Genomic DNA, 24,808 nt, shown 5'->3' with positions numbered 1-24,808 from the left:
TTTCAACTTGCTGTGTCTTTTGAGTATGCAGATAAAGATAAATTAGATTTTGGAAGTTGTAACTTAGGTAATAAAATATATAGTTAAGGTACAAGAAATATTGAGTTTATTATACCAAGTATAAAATATTTTGGTAAATTCTTAGCTCAAATTGTCCATGTATTAATTTTAAATCAAGCAGATTTGTGTTGTAGCCAATTTTTAATGCCATAAAATACTGATTAAGACAGACGAAAGCAAAGTAAAACATAATTTAATTTCAGACATTTCAAAATGCAGGATTCATAAAAGCAGCATCATATTCAACTTTACAGTTCTCTATTCTCATATAATTTCTCGCATAGAAAAAATATGAATTAAAAAAGTAAGCACGTAAGCACATACATATAGGTAAGCTATGTAAACATATAATATGAATAATCTTAAAATCTTGTGTAATTATGTATATATCCATCAAACTTGTATATACATCAGCATTGGCATTGAAGATAGAGGAAATCCATGGCTTTTCAATCTGTCATCATATAGAAAATACATTTTGTAATAACACTAAAGTGAATTTGGGGCTAATACAGCATTACTAGATCTCAAAAATATGTGCCATTGGGGTGTACTTGAGGGGATGTTAAACCTCTTGCCTTTTCCAAAGACAACCTATACAAGGTACATTTTAACCTGTTTTTATTATTTAAAAATATATATATTCACTATAAAAAAAATAAAGCAGTGCAGAAGTATACGTACCCTTCCGTTCTACTCCTCAGAGAGTAGCTGTTTTTATATGGATTTTGGTACATATTTCAAGTCAGCATCTTTGGGAGGCCCCCTTTGAGATGGAGATTAACATATAGAAGGCTTATTAGGGAGTGCCTTTGGAAATCCAGCAATTGGTTTATGATGTGCCTTGGTATAATTTTCTTCATGTTTCTTGTTCTTGAGATCTGTTAAGCTTCTTTGAATTATGGGTTTTTAGTTTTCTTCAAATTTAGAATTTTTAAGGCATTCTTTTTATGTTGTGTTCTTTTTATTTTCAGTCTTTTTTCTGTGTAAATCATATTATATGATTTGTATTGTCAAATTGACCAATCTAATCTTTTGTATGACCTAATCTGGTTAATCCCATCTAGTGTATATTTTTAACCCCAGACACTGTTGTTTTGTATAATTCAACACCTTGTTGAAGTGTGACTTGAGTCTTTTTAAATCTTTCATGTCTCTACTCAATTTGTGAATCTTTCCTCTACCTTTTGGAAAATATGGAATACAATTATAACAACTGGTATAACATCCTTGTCTACTAATTCTACCATCTGTATCTGTTTTGGGTCATTGTCAATTAAGTTTTCTCTTCATTATGTGTCTTTTTTTCCGGCTTCTTTGGACAAATTGAAATTTTGACTGGATGCTGGATGTTATGAATTTTAACTTGTTGAGTGCTTGGTGTTTTTGTGCCAATAAATATTCTTGACCTTTGTTCTGAGACACAGTTAATTTACTTGGAAGCAATTTGATCTTTTGAGCATCTCTCTTCTAGACTTTGTGAGATTTAAGCAGAACAACGTAAGTCTAGGGCTAATTTTGCTCCGCTACTGAGGCAAAACCCTTCTGAGTATGCTCTCTGATGCCCTGTGAATGATGAGATTTTCCACAGTGGCTGGCAGGAACAGGCACTATTCCCAGCTGTGCGTAAGCTCTGGTGTCTGTTACTTTTCATCTTTTTGCATAGTTTTCTCCCTTATTATGTATAGTTTGCTCACATATAAGAGCTGATCAGGACTCAGCTGAAACCTGGAAGGGAGCTCTTTGGGGGTCTTCAGTGTTCTCTCTCTGTGTATCTTTCTCCTGTTTGATACTCTGCCCTGTAAACGCTAGCCATTTGAGCCTCCTGGAAGTCCCAGCTTCATCTCACGAACTTGAAGAGACCTCCTAGCTTTGTGAGGGTTTCTTTATCCTTTGTTGTAGCCTGGAACACTCTCTAGACAATAAGTGGCAGCAGTTATGGGGTCACTTCATTTGTTGCTAATTTCTCAGAGATCAGTATTTTTTATTACCAAGTATCTAATGTCTTCAAAACCATCATTTCATATATTTTGTCCATTTTCTTCAGTTTTTGCCAAAGAGGTTAAATCTGGTCCCTGTTACTCCAACTTGACCAGAAGTGGATATCCATGCCAAAGGATTTTGATACCATTTGATCTTTTAGTACATTTACTTCTGCATACTCTTGCAACTGTATGATGCTTGTAAATGCCTTGAGAATGTCTAAAGATCCTCAGTTCTTGACAGTGTGGTTTAGTTGATGTTGCTAAACATCTTATCAAAACTTTTCCCCTTAGTTGAAGAATTTTTTTAAAGATATTTTATTTAGTCTGTTTTTTTACTCAACTTATACATGAAATAAGAAAAGGAATTCTGCATGTCCAGGGAGAAGTTCTTCTAGCTAAAGAACTGTGAATGATATTGCAAATCCTCTAAACAATAAAGGTATTTTTTCCCCTAGTTATTTAGAAGCTCCAAAGTCATGCACATGCATATGTACATGCATGCATTCACACACACACACAGACACACACACACACACACACACACACACAAGATGCCCAAGGTTATCTTCTATTCTGCTAAGTCTCAGAAAACAAGTCCAGAAGGACACTGTAAGGTACCACCATTAGTAAGACAAATAGAATCTCTGATAATTTCAGCTATCTTGGCCATAATCATTGTTGATTGAATAACAACAAATAAGAGAATGAGTTTAAAATTTTGCTAAGAAATTATTTTAGGAAACAGAATGTTGATGGTGCCAGTTAGCAGCAGACAGATTTGTTGGCATGAACTGGCAGTGGTTGCTTTGAGGGAAATCAACCAATCTGCCCATATACTAAACAGATACACACAGGGGTACACTGGAGTTTAAAAACTCATATGTATAATTTTTAGCAAAAATACCATGTCTGAATATGAAATAAAAAGTATGTACATGTATGCTTCTTATATATATATATATTTCTCTCAAACTGCCTTTTCTTTAACTCATTAACTTGAAAAAAGATAAATCAGTGTCCGACTGACACTTGGTAGTGTCACTCAAAATAATGTGACTGCCAATAACAGATAGATGGTCTGGTTCCATGCAACCCAGTGCTTTTTTTCTCTGTCCCAAGTTAATGATAAAATTAAATATGTGAATTCACATGTTTCAAGATATTCTAAAAATGTGTCATGCCACAATAGGAAATCTTTCCAAAAATTAATTATTTTGCATGAGAATATATCAGTTATATTATATGCCACTAAAAATTCATTTGTTAATACTTCCATTTATTTATTTATGCAGCTTCTTTTTTTCAAGACTTTATTTATTCATTTGACAGCGAGCGACACAGAGAGAGAGGGAACACCAGTGGGAGTAGTAGGAGAGCAGGCTTCTCAATCCCAGGATTCTGGGATCATGACCTGAGCCTAAGGCAGCCACTTAACTGACTGAGCCACCCAGGCACCCCTATTTATGCATCTTCTTGTATATTTATTCTACCAGCAGTAACTGAGTGCATATGCAAAGTTCTGTCACCCACAAAAATATTGACTTGCCACATTGGGCTCTAATAGAAGTTCAGAAGTTCGGCTAAGAGGTTGGAAGCCACATTCAGAAAGTGTGGGTTCAAATCTTAGCTCTTTTAGCTTAATAGTTGCAGAATCTTAGGAAAGTGTGTTATGTCTCTCCATGCCTCTGCTATCTCTTCTCTTAAATAGGAATAAAAAATAGATGTGCAGGTAGCACTTAGAATTTCATTTTCCACAAAATAATTACTCATTAAGTGAAAGATTTTATTGTAACTAATCATGCTTTGTAAGTGATTAGCCTATATTTATAAAAACAAAAATTTATTTATTACTGAATTACTGTCCTCAACCATCTGAAATACAGATTAGACAACCTGATAATTTCATTAAACCTTATCTTTTTATGAATTATGACAGTTCTCCCAAAGTATATCTCTTGGATTAGGAATTGAGGAAAAAACTAGTTTAGCCAAACACATCCTCCTCAGATAGTTGACACTTCTGCCTACTCATTTTAGAACAAGAAGAAATGTTAATGGGAGTTTTCAAAGGGAAAGCTGAACACCATGAAAGAAAGTTATGAAAATAACATTAACTCATATAGTGACAGAGTGAATTGGTATGCCAACAAGTACCTTGAGTGAAAATGGGAATGTGGAAATCATAACATGTCCTAACATTTAGTTTTACACGTCCTTCTGGAGTAGAAAGCAGTAAGCTTTAAAACATGAACTGTTATTTAATGGGGTTGAAAATTCTTGAGATTGACAGAAGAAATTATAAAAATCACCATTAGATTGAATATTTAAAAGAGTGGAATATTCCTGCTATTCACAGAAATGGAAACTGTTTGTTTTATGGGGTAATGCTGCTTAGTGGACCATATTTCAACTCTGAAAAGCAGTTTGCAGTTATTCAATAAATTAAACATAAAATGTCCATAGGACCCAGCAATTTCACTCCTAGATTTGAAAACATGTGTTCAAACAAAAACTTGTAGATGAATGCTCATAGGAGCACTATTCATAATAGACACAAGGTAGAAAAAACCCAAATTCCCATTAACAGATGACTAAATAAAAATTAACAGTACTTCCTAAAGAATGTTGCCATGAATATAAGCATGACACCTTGAAATCTTAAGAAATTCCATTTAAAAGCTACTAAGAAGTAAACAGAGGAGGGATTTTTTTTAGATGAAATTTTGTAGGCTTTAAATCAACAAATGTTAAGCCAACATAGGGAGTGAAACATCAGTGTGCTATTTTGACATGAGTTAACTGATGTTTTTAGGCAAAACATCATCTTTTTAATGTAAAGTTAACTGGTTTTCTGGTATATCTTTCAGTGCTACCATGTTTTACTCCTCCACAATATATATCATATTGTACATGTGCAATATATGTATATACATTGCTGTAAACAAATTCAATTAAAAGTTATTTACTTTGTAACATAGTGATACATCTTAATTCACTGTGATTGAGGATAAAGTCAACATGGATTAAATATGTCATGTTGTAGTGTTCATGTTCACCATCAAATCTCAAAACCTTAGTTTAAATTTATGTACCAGTTAAGCAGAATACTTTGCCTTTTCTCGAATTGGAAGCTTGCACGAAGAATGGAAAATTCCATAGAGACTGTGTAGTTATAGCATGAGAACATTACTCTGAGCTCTCAGATGAAATGATAAATGGGAAAAAAAGGCGCTGGTGTTTTGAAGTTGGGGAGGGAGGCAAAGAAAGAAGAATCTAAGTGTCTATGTTTGGCAGCTCTGCAGCTCTGCCTTACCTTGGCTATTTGTGATAGAGGGAAAAAAATCCAAAGTATTTTTTAAAGGATCCAAGTCTTAGAAGTTTAGATTCACAGAGTGCATTGGAGTTAGGTAGGTCCTGCCCAAAAGTTGGAGACAAGCATGTCCGTGAAAAGGCTCTCATTCTCATAAAGGAAGTCTCACCCAATTTGCAGTCCAGAAAGGCCTCAAGCAGTAGGTGTCATCGCCCAGAAATAAAAAGAACTAAATGGATGTGCATAGGTCCCTGACACTATCTGCTACAGAGCAAATTTTGGTACTTTTCTTTGGAGGTACTCATATACCTAATCGATAATCTACTCTCTTCAAATTACTTTATAGGAGATGAATGACTTAGAGTGAATATGGATTAAATCAAAGGCTATCTAGAAAAAGACATATGGTGTAAAAGACCAAATTGAATACAAGTATGTTTTCTATACAGTCGACTTTTACAGTGCTGATTTTCACCAGCTGGCTGGTGAGTTGGATGGCTTCTTAACAGCCTTACTGCTGGGACTCAAATGCTGATAGGAACTTTGATGGAAAAATTACTTAAGTAAAAATTTGTGCCATCTGTTGCCCTTCATTGGGACACCAATGTTAAGAATAATTCATACTATCGCCAGCCCTTTATATTTCCTCAGCAATAATGAAGATTTTTGGTAGTTCCAGTTTCTGTAACTAAAGGACACAAACTAACATTAAGGGAATGAGCATGAAAATTGAGTACAAAGAGAATTTGTCTCTCATCACTTGCTTTAGGGTTACAGCATTGTGTAAACATGGGAATACATCTTACAGTGAACTTTTCAATGTTATTAGCTGATAGTGGCAGGAGAATTCAGTCTTAATACAGTTAAACAGTTGGGCACTTCATTCTTACGTAAATATGGTTAGCCTTTTATTGCTGCTTAGAAACTCCTCTACAACTTCTTGGCTCTTACTCATCTTTTCAGAAGTAGTAAATAACAGATTTATTGGGTTTTGGCACAGTGCAGAAATTCATAGAGGGGCTCTAAATTGTTGCCTATCAAATGTGTCTTTCATAAAATAAGTATATTAAAATAATTGGAAAATTCCAATGACTTGTTCTTGTTGTCCAGCATGGCATGTTTAAGAAGATGACACATTGCCACCCATTATTGGAAAGAAGCAAGAACGTAAACTATAACTTATTGTAATAACCATAGCAGTAAAGAACTTCTTAAAATGCATGAAAAACATGTCATCCCTAAGGGATCCCCATTCTCAGAGTAAGAAATTATCAAGAGAGTAAGAATCTGCAAATAAAAGTGAAGCATGCTAATTGCAAATTGAAAATTGAAAAAAAAAAACACTGCTCACATCAACATAGAAGCAATATGAATCCAAAATTATTATTTGATGAAGCATAAGATTAATGTTAATATAAGTGATTTTCATGAAGTGCAATAGTTTGCAAAGAGGATGTTCTAGCCACACTGATATTGCTGTTTCTTTTCTCATAGTTTCTTACCTTTCCTTCTAATGCCTGTTCCTGTGATTAATTTTGCTTTTCTCTTTGCTTAAGGATTCCACCCTGGCTCCAGTTCTTATCTGCTATGCCCCAATCCCCTCCCTCTCAGGGCTTTTTACACTTCTCTTTATTTATATACGTTTGTGCTCTATTTTTTTTTTCCTCAGACATGGCCTTTTGTAACTTTTCTCACCTTAAGGATCTCTCTCTCTCTCTCTCTCTCACACACACACACACACACACTTTCTTTGTAACACTGTCGTTTGCTAAAATTGTAATATACGCTTGCATGTTTATTATCTGTATTTCCAACTAGAACGTAAACCTTGAAGGGACTTGGTCTTTCCTGGTCACAGATATCTACTCAGCACTTAGAACAGTCTCCTTGTGGGGTGCCTGAGTGGCTCAGTTTCTTAAGCACCTGACTCTTGATTTTGGCTCAGGTCATGGTCTCAGGTTTGTGAGATCAAGCCCCACATTAGGGTCTGCTCTGTGTTCAGTGTAGAGTTTGCTTGAGATTCTCTCTCTCCCTCTCCCCCTACCCCTCACCCCAATCTGCCCTCTCTTTCTCTCTCTCTCTCTCAAAAATACCTATCTCCTTGTATGTACTACATATAATACTCATTATAATGAACAATTAAATAAATGAAAGAATTATACATTCATCCCATTATTGCCTTAGATAGACAGACTATCCCCAAATTGTTCTTCCTTCCATTTTTACCCCATTTCATGTCCCAAAAAAATGCTCCCTTATATTGAGCTGCCCTGTTCTCTTCTTTGTAAAAAGTATTTAAAATTTTCATATTTGCTGATGGTTTGACAATATGATGGCTCCATTTGCTTACTCCTTGAGCATATTATAAATACCTGAATCCATTCAACAAACATTTAGTGTGAGCCTACCACATGCAAAACTTTGTTGGCTGCTAGGGATACGGAGTTGGCAAAGATGCCCATTTCCTTTAATAAGCTAACAACTTCATGAGTTTAGCATATTAAGGTTAAGGTGAAAACACATGGCAGGTGTCATTATTCCAGAAAGCTCTGGAACCAGCCTGAGGGAAACAGGAGTTTGTTTTCTATAGCAATTATTTGTGTTCCCTAGTCCTTTTTGATACCCCTTCATTACACCTCTGGGATTCCCAAACTCAATTGAGAAAACATGACTTTGGGAGTCAGGAAAGAGCAATATTATGAAAGGCAGCACAAGGAAAGAGCTAGCTCTGAAGAAGTCACCCAGAGAGTGAGAAAATGTTCTGATGTAAGTTGTAAATTTTGGAAAAATGATAAAATTGACAAATTATAGGACAAGAGGCCTGTTCACAGATGAGATGGTTCAGAATGGACTGTTCATCAAGCTGAATAGCAAGTATATAGTCATAAGAATGGTAAATCTTCCTACTCTATAACCAAATTATAGGTACAAGCCAGAGACCACAACTGTTTGCAAATATCATAATTCACAAATTTTAAAATTCTTGATCTTTATGAGGCTATAATTGGGAGAACTTTACTGCCAACTAATTTGTATTAAGTCATTCTGATCAAAACTAATAAAGAGGGATGATTCAGGGTTATGGAGAGAAGAAAAAATAGATATGTTAGAGATGAATGCCTATTTATATAATAGCATGTCCCCCCTTAAGGCTTTATTAGTTCACTATTACTTTTTGTCAATAGATAATTTTAGTTTATAACTATGTAGTCCTGCAAGTTTTAATCCTTTCTTTGTCCAGGTTCAGGATTTCACTTTATTAAGACTCATTTTGAGGGATATTGCAGAGAAATTGAAATAATAGAGAAATGTGCTACCCCATAGATTCGAGAACTTCATGTAGAATATTGAACTGGTTATTATTATAAGTAAATATCTCACCTTCAATAACCCTCAGCATACTTCCAATGAAATGAATTTTAATAATACAATATATTACACTTAATATTGATCCTAAGAATATTAAATTCTTTAGAGGAGCAAACTTGTGGGACCAAATCCTGCTGGCTACCTGTTTTTGTAAATAAAGTTTTATTGGAGCTGAGCCACACATATTTACAAACTGTCTATGGCTGCTTTTTTGCTACAAAGGCAGAGTTAAGTAATTACAGAAACTGCCTTGCCTGACAAAGCTTAAAATGGGAACTGTATAGCTCTTAATAGAAAAAGTTTACTAACTCTTGCTTTAGAAGATAGAGTAATAAGTTGCAATAAAAATCCAAGTGTCCTTTTTACCCTCTGTTTAAGTATTCTTTGTTACTTGATATAACAGAGAAATGGACTTGGGCCATGTTGATAAAACAAATTGAAATTCATGGTAACAGAAAGAGGATATCAAAAATAGACTTGTTATTTAAGTCAATTTCTTTTTTTAAAGACTTTTATTTATTTATTTTAGAGAAAGAGAGAGAGATCACAAACAGGGGGATGGTAGAGGGAGAGAGAGAAGTGGACTCTCTGCTAAGCAAGGAGCCTGATGAAGGCCTGATCCCAAGACTCCAGGATCATGACTTGAGTCCAAGGCAGATGCTTAACCAACCGAGCCACCCAGGTGCCCCAAGACAACTTTCAACTCCATGAATTAAGAGAAGGGGTTTGATTAAAAACCAAAAGATGTTTTAAAGTCGCTTAACTAATGTGTGCTGGACTTAGTCATTTTGAAGAGTGTATAGCAACTGACTTACTGACAGTACCACCAGTTGCTCTTGGGTAACTGCACAGCTTTAGATGGACATTAAATCAAGTATTCTGTCCAAGAGAGTTCTAGAGGTTGTTCTGCTGGAGCTTTTCTCTCACCATGTCAGTGATCCTAAGTGTAGGTCCTAAGCTTGGCCAATCATATTTTTTTCTTGAGACCTTTAATCTTGTGGCAAGTGATAAGGTTGGAGTTTATTCATTCTAATGAAAATGACTGGTCGTGAATAGCAAATGACTCCTACTATGGGGACTCTCTGGAGTCCTGTCTGTTCCATGCTTGATTCTTCGATTTTGCCTTCAGTCCTGTGAACACTTCTATTTCTTTACCATGAATCTTTTTTTTTTTTTTCCAATTTTTTATTTATTTTCAGCGTAACAGTATTCATTGTTTTTTCACCACACCCAGTGCTCCATGCAATCTGTGCCCTCCCTAATACCCACCACCTGGTTCCCCCACCCTCCCACCCCGCCCCTTCAAAACCCTCAGGTTGTTTTTCAGAGTCCATAGTCTCTCATGGTTCACCTCCCCTTCCAATTTCCCTCAACTCTCTTCTCCTCTCCATCTACCCTTGTCCTCTATATTATTTGTTATGAATCTTCTTATTGGCAGAGGCAATTTCCATTGCTTATCAATGAAGAACTAAAGGAAACTTGGCATTATTAGAGAAATTCTTTGTCTAGCCTGGCTCCTTTTATAAAGAACTTTGAGTCCCCTTGGAAGGCCTGCAATACATAACCATTTGCATGTAACAAACAGCTTGCAACACTTTGAGATTGGTGGGCAATTTCTATTTGACAGAGAAACAATTAGGATCAACTGTGGTCATATATTCCAGAATACCAGTGTTGCTTCCACGTTTTAAGTGTTGTTGGATCATTATATGAGATTCATAATTTTGTCCTGTTGTACCCACTTTTGCATTACCATTCATTCTTAATTTATTATACACTATTAAAAGTTTTTAGGTAATTTGTTCTTATTGCTACTCAGACATTAAAATGTCTACAGGCTGTGAAAATGAATAAATTTGATGTGCCAGCCTCATTCTCCAAATCCTGGCATTACAACTAATAGTACAGGCTTATATTGTGTTGTAAATCCTAGTTAACATGGATTTATCTTGAAAATCCCATTTTACTATTTTCAAATAATAGCTTTTTCACACACAGAAATACAATTTTTCACACACAAGGATGAAATATCCTTAAATTTCTATTTGTTTTTAATAATATAGGACTTTTGTATATGCTTACAAAAGGACACTGTATGTATTTTTAAATGCTAATAATGGATTGGTGAAATAACCTTAACTTTAAAACAACAAAGTTGTTAAACTATGTTTTACTGCTTATTAATTTCTTTAAACAAGGCTTATGAACATTTGTTTAAGATCTATGTTATAAGGACCAAACTCCACCAAGTCCTAGTTCATAGGAATTTGAAAATCTAATCTCATAACCAGGGCTATCCCTAGAAGAGTATTAAGGGCAATTCAACCAGTACCATAGCCACCCAAGATAATATCATTAAAAGGAGACTAAACTGTTAAAATATTTCATAGTCTCCTTGGGTTATCATTAAGAACAGAAATTTTTTTGTTGTTTTGTTTTTTGTTTGTTTTTTATTGTGTTATGTTAGTCACCATGCAGTACCTCATTAGTTTTTTATGTAGTGTTCCATGATTCATTGTTCATGTGTAACACCTAGTGCTCCATGTAATACATGCCCTCCTCAATACCCATCATCGGACTAACACATCCTCCCACCCCCCTCCACTCTAAAACCCCCAGTTTGTTTCTCAGAGCCCATAGTCTCTCATGGTTCATCTCCTCCTCCAATTTCTCCCCTTCATTTTTCCCTTCCTTCTCCTAATGTCCTCCATGCTAGTGTTTATGTTCCACATATAAGTGGAACCATATGATGATTGACTTCCTCTGCTTGACTTATTTCACTTATAATCTCCTCCAGTCCCATCCATGTTGATGCAAAAGCTGGGTATTTATCCTTTCTGATGGCTGAGTAATATTCCATTGTATATGTGGACCACATCTTCTTTACCCATTGGTCTGTTGAAGGGCATCTCAGCTCTTTCCACAGTTTGGCTATTGTGGACATTGCTGCTATGAACATTGGGGTGTGTATGGCCCTTCTTTTCACTACATCTGTATCTTTGGGGTAAATACCCAGTAGTGCAATTGCTAGGTCATAGGGTAGCTCTATTTTTAATTTTTTGAGGAACCTCCACACTGTTTTCCAAAGTGGCTGCACCAACTTGCATTCCCACCAACAGTTAAGAGGGTTCCACTTCCTCCACAGCCTCTCCAACATTTGTTGTTTCTTGCCTTGTCAGTTTTTGCCATTCTAACTGGTGTAAGGTGGTATCTCAATGTGGTTTTGATTTCGGTTTCCCTGATGATGATGAACACTTTTTCATGTGTCTATTAGCCATTCATATGTCTTCTCTGAATAAGTGTCTGTTCATGTCTTCTGCCCATTTTTTGACGTGATTGTCTGTTTTGTGTGTGCTGAGTTTGAATCGTTCTTTATAGATCTTGGATATCAGCCCTTTGTCTGTAGTGTCATTTGCGAATATCTTCTCCCATTCCGTGGGTTGCCTCCTTGTTTTGTTGACTGTTTCCTTTGCTGTGCAGAAGCTTTTTATCTTGATGAAGTTCCAAAAGTTCATTTTTGCTTTTGTTTCCCTTGCCTATGGAGATGTGTCTTGAAAAAATTTGCTCTGGCCAATGTCGAAGAGGTTACTGCCTATCTTCTCCTCTAGGATATTGATGGATTCCTGTCTTACATTGTGGCCTTTCATCCATTTTGAGTTTATCTTTGTGTATGGGTGTAAGACAATCATTGAGTTTCATTTTTCTGTATATAGATGTCCAATTTGCCCAGCACCATTTATTGAAGAGACTGTCTTTTTTTCCATTGGATATTTTTTTTCCTGCTTTGTTGAAGATTATTTGACCATAGAGTTGAGGGTCCATATCTAGGCTCTCTATTCTGTTTTATTGGCCTATGTACTTGGTTTTGTGCCAATACCATGCTGTCTTGGTAATCACAGCTTTATAATATAGCTTGAAATCAGGTAACATGATGCTCCCAGCTTTCTTTCTGTTTTTCAACATTTTCTTGGTGAATCAAGGTCCCTTCCTGTTCCATACCTGGGATGCAAGGGTGGTTCAACATTTGCAAATCAACCAAAGTGATAGAACACATAGTAAAAGAAGAGACAAGAACCACATGGTCCTCTCAATTGATGCAGAAAAAAACATTTTTCAAAATACATCATGCTTTCCTGACTAAAACTCTTCAGAGTATAGGGATACAGGGAACGTTCGTCAATTTCATAAAATCCATATATGAAAAACTTTCAGAGAATATCATTCTCAATAGGGAAAAGCTGAGATCCTTTCCATTAAGATCAGGAACATGACAAGGATGCCCACTCTAGCCACTATTATTCAACATACTACTACAAGTCCAAGCAACAGCAATCAAACAACAAAAAGAAATTTAAAAAAAAATATTCAAATTGGCAAAGATGTCAAACTCTCTCTCTTCACAGATGACATGATATTTTATGTGGAAAACCCAAAAGATTGCACCCTCAAATTACTAGAACTCATACAGCAATTCAGTGATGTACAGGATACAAAATCAATGTACAGAAATCAGTTGCTTTCTTATACACTAACAATGTAACTATAGAAAGGGAAATTAGAGAATTTTTTAAAAAATTTTATTTATTTTTTAAATTTCTTTTCAGTGTTCCAGAATTCATTGTTTATGTACCACACCCAGTGCTCTATGCAATACAAGCCCTCCATAACACCCACCACCAGGCTCACCCAACCTCCCACCCCCCACCCCTCCAAAATCCTCAGATTGTTTTCAAGAGTCCACAGTCTCTCATGGTTCGTCTCCCCTCCAGTTTCCCCCAACTCCCTTCTCCTCTCCATCTCCTGATTCCATTTACAATGGCACCAAATCCCATAAGATACCTTGGAATAAACCTAGCCAAAGAGGTAAAAGATCTATACCTAGGAATGATAGAACATTCAAGAAGGAAATGGAAGAAGACACAAAAAGTTGGAAAAACTTTCCATGCTCATGGATTGGAAGAATAAACATTGTTAAAATGTCTATGCTACCCAGAGCAATTTATACTTTAAAGGCTATCATAATCAAAATACCAATGGCATTTTTCAATGTGCTGGAACAAACCATTCTAAAATTTGTAAACAAGAACAGAAATTTTTAAGTAGAATTATAATGATATTTAGATACATGAAACACATGACACCAACCACTCCCCCATGCACGGAGCTTAGGAGATCATGATTTAGTTGTCCCACCCAAGAGATGAATCTGCCCACAAGATTACATGTATTTTAGAGAACCTGTGTACCACCACTAAGTTCTAGTTTGAACATTTAGTCCTGACAATTCCTTGTATTTCAGTTAAATTTCAAAATCAGTACATTTATTCTGTAACCATTGAGAGGAGAGCTGCTGTATGTCTGATGTACAGGGTTCTCAGGATGTTGAAATCAACACGATCCCAATCTGTTGAGAGAATGCAAGGTTTACCAAGTTGATGAACATTTAAATGGTTGTCACATAAATGGTATATTCAACAGATGGACATTTAAGCAGTTTAAAATAACAGCTAAGAAGTATAATAGAGGTAGATATAGTATCAGAGGACTCAGAGAAGGGAGAACAAAAGAAGTAAGTAACTGGCTAGAAGATTTGAAAGAACTTTATAGAGGAAGTGATAAGGGAAATAAGCAAGAGAAGGCTACAGTCAGTAAAAGGGGGGAATATTTGAAAAGTGATGGTATTCTAAAAAGTGGTGATACTAGTAGCACACAATGAAAAGTACTCTTGTCAGATCACAGATACCTGGGAAGATATGGCCAGAAATGATGGTGAGGACATCATTTCCTTTTTTTACTGGTTACATTTTTGGTTTTTTTTTCCTGTTTTTTTTTTTTTTTTCAATGGACTAGTGAGTACTAAATCAGTTTGTGGATCACTACCAGCATTTGTTTTGGAAGAAGCAAAATATAAAATATTGGGGTTCATTACACATACAGGAGAGTTGTTTCATAGATTTTAATTGTCGCTGCTTCAATCGTGTGTGTGTGCTAGGTTCTTTCTGATTGAGCATCAGAACGTAGTAATGTGATGAGTATAAGGGAAGCATTTTTTAAAAAATCAAGAAGCCAGTTTAAGAAATGGATAATTTGGGAAGATGGAATAAGATCGATTTTACAGAAAAATGTGTCCAGAAAGATGTAATACAAAATTTATTTAAGTGCAGTAGCATATAAAGTTTATTTAAGTGTCTTGCTATTGTAAAGGTTACAAGTGATATTACTTGATGTGATTCTTAAAAAAAAATAATCTCAGCAAGATAAGTAGAAATAGTGTTTTTTAAATATTTTATTTATTTATTTGACTGAGAGAGAGACATCACAAGTAGGCAGAGAGGCAGGCAGAGAGAGAGGGAAGCAGGCTCCCCGCTGAGCAGAGCGCCTGACTCAGGGCTCAATCCCAGGACTCTGAGATCATGACCTGAGCCGAAGGCAGAAGCTTAACCCACTGAGCCACCCAGGCACCTCTAGAAATGGTATTTTTAAAACTCTTTTTACAAAGACTCAGGAAGGTTAAATATTTTAACCTAAATCACAAGGCTAATAAGTAAAGGCCTTGGGATATGAATACCCTGTAGTTTACTGATCATCAGCTAGAAGTTAGAGATGTTAAGAAAAAAATTAAATTGCAGTTCTGCCTAATATAGTATTGAGGAATCTAATGAAGGGAATAATTCTTGTCAGTCACCACAGGACAAGGCCCTTCTAAAAATGTGTTAAGGATATTAAGTGATAAAGATGAAACTTCTTTCACCCATAAAAGTTTTATTTTTATTTAGTGATGAGTACAGCCCTATTTAACCCTCCTTGCCATATCATTATCAGTAAGGGTGAAACATACCATCTTTATTAGTATGGGTTATAATTTGACTCATAGTATATCAAAATCAGAGTATTAGAAAGGGCTATCTTTTTTTTTATTAGAGATAATGTTAGAGTTGTTAATGATGACAATAACATTAGTCATAACATAACAAGGCACTTTATAATTTATGAAGCACTTTCAATTACATTGTCATTCTCATATTAATCTCCTGTTGAGATACAGATTTGGGGAATCCTTTATTACTGTAAGATGCAGATAACTGATGGAAGAGAAGAGGAAAGCCAATTATTTATTTCTCCCTGATTCAGAATCAAAGTAGAGTCTTGGCAGGATAGCAGAATTTGGCAGGCAGCTTTCGTATATGGAAGATATGAGCATTGAACTGCGTGTAGTGAGAGCTCATGTTCTCTAAGAAAAGTTTGACAGTGAATGAAAGACTCATTGTTCCCACAGAGTAGCCACCCTTTGAAAATCATAGCCTAGGATTGAGTTGTTATCTCCCTTTCCAAATACCCTTAGGAGAAAACCCACCATGAAGTATATGGTCCCTTCAGCGCAGAACAGTTTTCCCTTAACATTACACAGCTCACGATAACAGCATTCTTTTGTTCATTCAACATAGTTTTGTTGAGTGTCAGGACAGTGCTGCATACTAAAGTTTTGATTGAGCCAAACAAGGCTTCGTTTGCACAGTGAATTTATTGCAGTAGAGGAAACACACATGTGCCTCCACGTGAGGGGATAAGGGAGCAATCACAGTTCCAACACTGCAGGAAGTTAGTCTAGTGCAGGGAGAGATAAACAGATAAACCTTAAAATTGGTATGACACAGTTCTTGAATTTTGCACTCACTGTATTTACAAAGTCCTATGAGAATAAGGAGGAGAGGATGATGAGCTCTGTCTGTGAATAGGCAGATTGATCAGAGATTAAGAGGCCAGAGCATCCCTGGCCATGGGCACACATGTTCAAAGGCAGGTGACTTCACAAAAGGTAGGTTGTTGGGAGAATGGTAGTAGCTTAGGGAGCACAGGCTCCCAGGGGAGGGTGATCACATAGGCTGGACAGCAGGTTGGAAACACTGTGAAGGACATGATATGGCACACAAATCTATCTATTATCTTATAAATAAAAGTTACTGAATATATTCAAACATAGAAGTGTCTGGACAAGGTTTACAAGTTTGAAGGTAAGGTTGTTTAGGACATTTGTGGTTTCTTGTGTACTTGCTAGGCATTCACATTGTGATTTTTGGTGAGAACTTTTAAACGGAAACTGTAGCTTAGTGTACTTGAAAAATTACAGCTTCAAATCATTCCTAGAGGAACATATTTGACAGATTTTGTGATCCTGTTGTGCTTGTTTTCTTCCCAGACATTCCATATATAAAAAATTATTTAATGATTTATTTCTATTTCCATATCCATCTGAAGGTGTTATGTATGTGTGTTTTCTGCTTGAAAATAAAGCAGCAAGGGACGCCTGGATGGCTCAGTTGGTTGAGCATCTGACTCTTTTTTTTTTCTTAAGATTTTATTTATTTAACAGAGAGAGACACAGTGAGAGAGGGAACACAAGCAGGGGAAGTGGGAGAGGGAGAAGCAGGCTTCCCGCCGAGCAGGGAGCCCAATGTGGGGCTCAATCCCAGGGCCCTGGGATCATGGCCTGAGCTGAAGGCAGACACTTAAGGACTGAGCCACCCAGGTGTCCCAGAGCATCTGACTCTTGATTTTAACTCAGGTCATGATATCAAGGTCATGGAATAGAGCTGCACAGGGCTCCATGCTGGATGGGAAGTCTGCATGTCCCTGTTCCCCTCCCCCTACTGCTCTCTATCTCTCTAAAATAAATAAAATTTTAAAAATCTTAAAAAGAAGAAAGAAAAGAAAGCAGCTAATATGAGTAAGGTGGACTTCCTATGATCATCAAGTACTCAAGGGTCTTACTATAAATTATGGAATTGCTCTAACTAAAAATATAGGGAAGAAACAAATGTTATTTTAGATATTATTCTCAGCTTTTCCCAAATCAGGTGTTAAGCTCTCATTGCCATAGAAGGCGGGACTGTAGAGTGGTTACTGGCATGGGCTCTTAGCTAGTTGAATTTTGCCAGTCAGCTCTCCCAGTATAGAAATTGACCAAATACTTGTGGAGGATCTTCTGTGTGCTATATATTATTTCAGGAAATAGGGATCCAGCAGTAAAACAAAATAAGTGTGCATTCTCTGAAAAGAAGTAAAGGAATGTCTGTATAGTGATATTCTGTCCTTAATTTCCTCTTTAAAATAAATATTCCTTTTTGAGAAATACAGGACTTCAATGCCAGCACTTCAATATATCACAGTTCTCAGGGATTTCTACCTTTTGGGTGCTGGTAACTTGGAAGTCAAAACATCTATTTGCACAGAACTGTTAATGGAGGAGAGAAGTGGATGATTTTCGCTGTATCATTGTTGACTTTCAACTTACAACCAGAAAGGGACACAAGCAGGATGCCAGGGGTTAGGAGATAGGGCAGCCTCCCAACAGGATGGAAGAACAGAAGAGAAGAGAGAATAAAGGATGTGAGAGATGAGGGGTCACCCCTGAGGTCAGAGGTTAGAGCTGTAATAGAGGTCTGAATGAAATGAAAGTTACCTTCATCATTTACCCCCATCTTCGGCTTTGTTTGCCTGACTTGGGTTTCACTCATTCTCATTTATTTCTCCAGTAACCCAATAAAATGGGAAATATTTCCTTTATTTAAATTCCAATTTTGGAAAAGCAAGGAGCTTTCCAGGAGTTAATCCAACTATCACCTCCTGGGGAGGGGGTTTTAGAATTGGTATAGAAATAGCTCCTCCTTAAAAGGAAGCCCCACACTGAGGCAGTGACATAGTCACTAATGGTACTTCTGTGCAGCAATGAAATAAAGTATTTTACCATGAGCAATATTGTCAAAATGCCTATGCTCTGTTTCACTTGGCAGTGTCTCATTTGTGTTGATGCTACAGTTCTTATGTATCTTCTGAGTTGTAGTGACATCACATCAATGCTGAACTAATCCAAGTTTTGTTAGTGAGAGAAGGATATTCTTGGGTCGAGTTCTGGGATCTCCTCTCAGCAAAGAAGTGTTTTCCAAAGTTGCCTGGTGTTAAGAACCACAACAGTATATCTCCCTCTAGAGCTTCAATGTCCAGTTTACTAGCCACAAACCACAAGGAATAAGGGACTGCGTTTTTGAAACACAGCTCATCCAAATTGAGAAGGACTATGAGTGTAAAATACAAACTGGATTTTGAAGACTTTGTAAGAACATAAAAGTAAGTAAACTATCTCATTACATGGTAAAATGATAATATTTTGTCATATTGGATTAAGTAAACTATATCATTAAACATAATTGACATTTATTTTTGCCTTTTGAATATGACTATTTGAATATTTGAATTTATATGGGTGATTTACATTGTATTAGTTTAGAATTAAGTCCTCTCTAATAAGGCCTCAAATGTTGTTAATAATCAGAAAACTTTGGGACGTTCTATAGGGAGAGGAATAAATTATGCTCATTAAAACACTGGTAGGAAAAGCTATCAGGACCTTCAGGTGAGGAGAAAGGATTAGGGATGTCCCTTCTTCCCGGTATCATTCCTTTCCCAGACTTTTTCTTTCCCTTCTTTCATCCCAAGTCAAAACTGCAGAATTCGTAGCTGGTATTCTGATTTAGAAAAAGACTTAGAAGAGCAAACAGTCTTAACTATCCTCCAGATTTTTCTACTTAAAAAGGAAATTCACAATTGAGGGTAACTGCATGATTTTCAGTATTAGGTATGGGGGGGGATGTCTTTGAGATAGGGACTACAGATGCTTCTGATATCCAGCTGCTAGCACCCTTCCCTCTTCCCAAAAGTTCACAGAGAAATAAAATGTGTGCTGTCAGCATTATTTAGTAGCTAGCAACTGGGAGCCTCTGCCTGTGCCCCACTTCTGCTTGTGGCTCAGCACCCCAGAGAGGTCTCAGTCAACCAACTCATTCCAAAGGGGAAAACAATTAGGGTGGCCACAGACAGTATTTGCAACTATCAAAGCTTAAGGGAGAGTAGAATGTCTTCTGTAGTTGGCTCAAGTAGAAATTTGTGGCCCAACTTTTAGCATAGCTAGTAATTATTGATATCTGTCTTGACAGTGCCTGAGAAGAAAGCTTATCAAAGGGAATCAATATCCAAATTATAGTATGTATTTCAGTCATGGAAGTTATTGAATTCTAGCCAATATTTGCTATTCTTTCATTTATAGTATGAGAAAGCAGTGTAATGAGCCTATCTCTCATAGTCCCGACTTGCCTTTCTCATCACATTTACAATAAGTGCATGTCAATATGCATACGCATTTTGTATTTCTAAAGTTTGCTTTATTTCTTTATTCACCATCATTTTGCTACTGATGGAAAAGAAAATGCTTTATCGATTGCAAAACTGCTTCATCTTTAGTCACTTACATTCCTTTGTAGAGTGTTCAAGGCCTTGCAGGCATACAGCATCATAAAGTTAGATTTTATATACCATATATTTTTTCAAATGTTTATGTTTTCAGTTTAGAAATATATTATAGGTTAATCAGGGTATTTTGGATAATAAAGAAAAGTATAAAGGAAATCCATAATCTCACCCCTCCTGTCAACATGACATTTTTTAAGAAACATAATTTTCATGTAAATCATGGTGAATACATTTATGGGAACCAGTAATAAGACAAAATAGGCACAAAAGGGGATACGAGAATCAGATGCCTGTATAATTAGCAGTTTACAAAAGGAATTCTGGAATAAGATTGGTAAATTAGATTCAGAACAGATTAATATCCTACAGTCTTTGGAGTTCTAGTCTCTACTGGGTAAAAAGTCATGTGCACCCTATCAATTTTCTACAAGTTAACATTTAACTTTACAGAGCTGTAAAATATCTGGACCCAATTTAATTGTGATCCATAAGTCAAATAAACTTGCATTTTTCTGGAACTGTAGAAGCCTTTTCAAGGGTGTGAAGGGCATGTTAGATGATATCCCATGTATCCATGGGATCCAAAAAATAGTCATCTTTTGGCCTGACTTCTAAGTTTTGGATGTTTTATTTTCTTAAAATAACTTAAAAATAACTTAAAATAACTACTCTTAATTTTTTTTAAAGATTTTATTTATTTATTTGACAGACAGAGATCACAAGTAGGCAGATAGGCAGGCAGAGAGAGAGGAAGGGAAGCAGGCTCCCTGCCGAGCAGAGAGCCTGATGCAGGGCTCGAGCCCAGGACCCTGAGATCACGACCTGAGCTGAAGGCAGAGGCCTTAACCCACTGAGCCACCCAGGCGCCCCAACTACTCTTAATTTTAAATGTTTTTCCTTCTAGTCTTTTTAAATGGATTTTTTGGAATGTTGAAATGTGTTATATTTTTATCTTCAATTTTCAATTCAACTAGAAAACCTTGAAGATGTTTATCAATTAATAGATCTCAAATGTTCAAAACTCCTTAAGTGTTCAAGAAAATATATCAGTAATATAGTCTCACACTTTCAGGATATGGTATTAGTAAAAGTCTTGACACCTAAAATTATAAAGTACCTTTTTTTTTAGTATAAAAATTGTGACAATTGGGTATTTCCAGTAACTACATGAAAAGACTTTAATGATTCCAGTACATGGTTGTCAATAGGAACAGAGATACCTACCAGTCTAAAATGAAAGCCAAGTTGATTCTGTCATTTTTTATTGCTATGATGATAAATGGAAAGCAGTTGACAAGGTACCTCTGAAATTTAGCTCTCTATAATTTTTATCACTCCATATCATTATAAAACCCTTTTGGAAAGCTATCTTTTGGTATAAGAAACAAATATTACAGGGTTCAGCTAAATAAATTGCAGTAATAAGGCTTAGGATTTCAACATACAAATTACACAGATGTCTAATCCAGGAAGCAATATGAAAGCACACATTTAAAGGTAATACTTATTACTCTAAAACAGTCTCCTGGCTTATTATAATCCACATGAAAAAAATATATAAAGCAAACTTATATAAGTAAATAGGATTTTAAGTATTGGTCAAGAGTATGGAGAGTTAGAAACATCAATGCATATGTGTTCCATATATTTGGATTCAAAAGTCAAGTCTTATAGATCTGTTGTATAAAATATGGGTTGCATGGTTAACCTATAAATGCCAGTAAGTTACTTTAGCAGGAATTTAAAATTGAATTTTTACTTAGGAAGAATATCTATAGACTTATGGCATTTTGGAGCTGCAAGGAACCTGACTCATCTCACTATCAATTTCATTCATCAAAGATTTATGGAGCCCCCATGATGTTCCAGGTCAGTGTCAGAGAATTAATAGATAAGGGAGGAGTGCAAGGATTCTTTACTGTTCATGCTATGTACTCCTTTAGCAGTGTGATGAATCCTATGAACTCAGAATAATAGTTTTAAATACAGAAGACACCAATTAAATACCTTGGTAAAAATAAGTTTTACCATTATGATGTGGTACTGTAGGTCCTTCTTTATTCATACATTAAACAGTAAGATCTAGCAACAGGGCCTAATAAGTACTACAGTTTCTTTTTTGTTGTTGTTGTGATAATAAGAATGTAACAATAAGATCTACCCTTTTTTTTAATTTTATTTATTTATTTGACAGACAGAGATCACAAGTAGGCAGAGAGGTAGGCAGAGAGAGAGGGGGAGGCAGGCTCCTTGCTGAGCAGAGAGCCCGATGCGGGGCTCAATCCCAGGACCCTGGGATCATGACCTGAGCTGAAGGCAGAGGCTTTAACCCACTGAGCCACCCAGGCACCCCAAGATCTACCCTCTTAATAAATTTTTAAATGTACAAGACAGTATTGATAAATATAGGCACAATGTTATACAGCAAATCTCTGGAACTTATTCATCTTGTATAACTGAAACTTTGTATCCATTGAACAGCAACTCCCTATTTCCCTCTCCCCAGGCCTCCAGCCCTTGGAAGCCATCAATTTGCTCCCTGCTTCTATCGGTTTGACTGTTGTAGATGACTCATATAAATGGAATCCTGAAGTTTTTGTCTTTCTTTGATAGGCTTATACAACACTTTCTATATCCATTGATCCATCAATGGACAGTTATATCATGTCCATGTCTTAACTATTGTGAATAATGGTTGCAGTGAACATGGGAATGCAGATACTTCTTTGATAGCCTGTTTTCATTTCCTTTGGATATATCCAGAAGTGGGATTCCTGGATCATATGCTAGTTCTATTTTTTTTAGAAACATCTATACTGCTTCCCAAAGTAGCTGTACCATTTTATAGTCCCATCAACAGTGTACAAAGGTTCTGATTTTTCCACACCCTCACCACTACTTGTTATCTTGTTTCTTTTCTCTTCTTCCCCGCCCCCTGCCTTTTTTTTGAAAATAGCCCTTCTAATAGGTGTGAGGTCATACCTCCCTGTGGTTCTGAATTGCATTTGCCTGATGATTAGTAATATTAGGCATCTTTCCACATACCCGTTGACCATTTGTAGGTCTTCTTTGGAAGAGTGTCCAAGTACTTTTCCCACTTTAAAATCAAGCCGGTCATCCATCCATCCATCCGTCATCTATCTATCTATCATCTGTCTATCTGCCATTGAATTGTAATTCTTTGTGTATTTTGGATATTAACCCCTGATCAGATATACAGTTCGCAAATATTTTTTCCCATTTTGTAGGTTGCCTTTTCAACTCTGTTGGCTTTTCTCTTTGATGTACAGAAATTTTTCAGTTTGATGTAGTCCCATTTGTCTATTTTTGCTTTTGTTGCCTATGCTTTTGGTGTTCAATAAATCATTGTCAAAACCAATGTCATGAAGATATCCTGTAGGTTTTCTTCTGGGAGTTTCACAGCTTCAGAACTTATACCTAAACCTTTAATGTATTTTGGATTTATTCTTGTGTATGTTGAATAATAAACACTATTTCAAGAAATCTATAGTAACTAGAATATGATATGAACACATCTATGGTTTCTGTCAGTAGAAGTCACAGCTATAGCCAATGCTGCTGTGTGTTTGTTGCCTATATTCAAAACAGAAGGAAATGCTTATTGTTCAGGTAAAGTTTGATGAAAATAAAGATAGAATATTTCTCTCCTCTAAGTTTACTCTCCAGTGGAAGTCCTTGAACCCCCAGAGAACACACCTTTCTATAATGTTTCTAAGGCTGTTGTAGCAAAGTATCAGTAGGTGGCTTAAGACAACAGAAATGTGTTGTCTCACAATTCTGGAGGTAAAGTGTCTGAAATGAAGGTGTCAGCAGAGCCATGATCTCTCTGAAGGCTCTAGGGGAAGATGCTTTATTGTCTTTTCTGACCTTCTGGTGGTTGCCAGCAATCCTTGGAGTTCCTTGGCTTATTGACACATCACGTTGGTCTGCCTCCATCTTCACATGCTATGCTCTCTGTTTATGTATACCTGGGTCTGATTTCCTCTTCTTTTAAGAAATTAGGGCTTATCCTAAGCCAGTGTGACTTCAACTAATTAAATCTGCAAGACCTTATTTCCAAATAAGATCCAATTCTGAGGTTCTAGGTGGGCATGAATTGCAGGGTGGGGATTGTTCAACCCAGTGTATCCCAGGTCATCATAAACTGAGTTGAATAATTTCAGTAGCTGTCCTTGGACTCCCATTCCTCTGGACCACACCAGGTTCCTTCTGTTAATATACATAATCTGTGTGGGTTCCTATCAAGCAAGCTAGTGTTTTCTTGCATTTTAGTAGTATTGCTGTCAGTCCTTCTTGATTTCAGCCCACATCACTCTGATGGGAGCAAAATAGGTCATCAGTAGGGTGGGTTTCTTCTTCAGTAGTGACTCTCCTTAGTGATGTGGAGATCTGCCCTTTAATCTTCTCATCATGATTGTTGATTCTAGATTTTCTCATTCTTGTGCTAGAAATTTTCCCTAAACAGGTCTTCCAATTGAGAGAATATATAAATAAGCATTTACTTACATATAGATTAAAGATTATATAAAATAATGTTTTTGTTTTAAAGATTAAAGATTATATAAAGATTATATAAAATAATGTGGTTTTTAATTAAAAAAATGTTTCCACTGCTATTTTTTACTCCTTCAGCACTTAAATGTAATCACACAAGTTCTTTCTATTTTCTGCTAAATCTAAAATGGCATGTATTTTAAAAATATTTTATTTAAAAATTATTTCTTTGGAACTCACATACTCTACCTTTTTCACTTGCCCC

General features: G+C 36.1%; 1 protein-coding gene across 2 annotated transcripts in view; it reads left to right on the top strand.

The window, feature by feature from the left end:
• DMD (dystrophin) overlaps positions 1 to 24,808 on the top strand; it is a 2,068,501-nt gene that overhangs the window by 980,164 nt on the left and 1,063,529 nt on the right. The window lies entirely within an intron of this gene.

Source organism: Martes martes (genome assembly GCF_963455335.1).
Source record: "Martes martes genome assembly, chromosome: X".
Classification (NCBI taxonomy): domain Eukaryota; kingdom Metazoa; phylum Chordata; class Mammalia; order Carnivora; family Mustelidae; genus Martes; species Martes martes.
This window is presented reverse-complemented; position numbering and strand designations above follow the sequence as displayed.